At 38.4% G+C, this 1,594-nt stretch overlaps 1 long non-coding RNA gene across 1 annotated transcript; it reads right to left on the bottom strand.

The window, feature by feature from the left end:
* Nucleotides 1–697: 697 nt before the first annotated feature.
* LOC139197247 (uncharacterized) lies at nt 698–1,114 on the bottom strand. The gene is made up of 2 exons (XR_011582480.1): nt 1,020–1,114; nt 698–844 (listed from the first exon to the last, which is right to left on the bottom strand). It is a non-coding gene; the product is annotated as an uncharacterized lncRNA (long non-coding RNA).
* Between the last annotated feature and the right edge of the window lie 480 nt (nt 1,115–1,594).

Below are 1,594 nucleotides of genomic sequence, written 5' to 3'. Positions count from 1 at the left end.
TCACCCGAAAAGCTTCACCTCCAAAGCTTCACCCACAAAGCTTCACCTAAAAAGCTTCACCCACAAAGCTTCACCCGAAAAGCTTCACCTCCAAAGCTTCACCCACAAAGCTTCACCTAAAAAGCTTCACCTACAAAGCTTTACCTAAAAAATCTTCACCTAGAAAGCTCCCTCTACATACTTTCACCATCAAAGCTTCACCATCAAAGCTTCACCTAGAAAGCTTCATCTACAAAACTTCACCATCAAAGCTTCACCTAGAAAGCTTCATCTACAAAGCTTCATCTACAAAGCTTCAACACCAAAGCTTCACCTACAAAGCTTCAACACAAAACCTTGCTCCAAATAAACAAATTTTGTTCACAAAACCCAAGATGCCCTTGAACTTGTACAAAAACACTTGGGTAAACATAAACATTTTTTGTTTTACACCCACAAGGGCCCAAAATTTTCCTTCTTATTTATTCACTTATATATGTTCCCAAACATATTATAATAGATCCAACAACAAGCCAAAGTCCCAAGTTTCATAATGGACAAAAGTACAAGCAATTCATCAATAATGAAGGTGCTACAAAAATTGGAATCTGCCGCAAAATAGAAATCCAACCCAAGAGACTTTTTCTCTCTCTCCCTCTTCCGCCTCCTTTCGTCTATCAAATTTCTGCAACCTCTGCTATTCTCCAATGGAGCTGAATTTTGGACACCCTATAGTTCTTGAGCATATGAACAACTTTCAAGAAGGAACCATTTCTGTTTGAGCGACGGAAATTAAAGTGTTGAAGCTCCAAACATGACAGTCGGATTCTTGCAGATTTCGAAGCTGCTGTGATGTTTCGAAGATCTGGAAATATTTAACCATTAGTTCATTCTGAAGTTTTGATATGTTATGAAAGAGACGATGAGGAACAACTTCAATGAAGAAAGCATGCCGATCTGAACAATAGAAAATGGAGTTTCGAAGCTCACAACAAATCTGACGGGTTGACAGAAAAATAATAACCAGTCATTCATCATACCTGGATTTCTGGAGTTATACTGCTCCGAGGGATCTCAAATTTGGATATGTTGTAGTTCACGAGCTGAGGAACAACTTCAATGAAGAAACCATACCGATCTGAACAAGGGAAAATGGAGTTTCGAAGCTCACAACAAATCTGACGGGTTGACAGAAAAATAATAACCAGTCATTCATCATACCTGGATTTCTGGAGTTATACTGCTCCGAGGGATCTCAAATTTGGATATGTTGTAGTTCACAAGCTGAGGAACAACTTCAATGAATAAAGCATGCTGATCTGAGCAAGAGAAAATAGAGTTTCAAAGCTCACAACAAATCTGACGGATTAACAGAACATTGATGAACAGTTACTCATCATACTTGAATTTCTGAAGTTGTACTACTCCGATGGATCTCAAATTTGGATATGTTGTAGTTCACAAGATAAGGAAAAACTTTCATGAAGACGACTTGGCAATCTGAGCTATAGAGAAAGGTGTTATCTTGCATCCACTCAGGCTGATTAGTGGAAACGAAAAGCAATTCCACCAAAGAAAAGATGAAAAAGAGAGAAAAGCCACTAATTGCACTTGA

This window comes from Malus domestica, chromosome 06, assembly GCF_042453785.1.
Source record: "Malus domestica chromosome 06, GDT2T_hap1".
Classification (NCBI taxonomy): domain Eukaryota; kingdom Viridiplantae; phylum Streptophyta; class Magnoliopsida; order Rosales; family Rosaceae; genus Malus; species Malus domestica.
The sequence above is the reverse complement of the archived record's forward strand: the minus strand, read 5'-3'. Positions and strand labels throughout refer to the sequence as shown.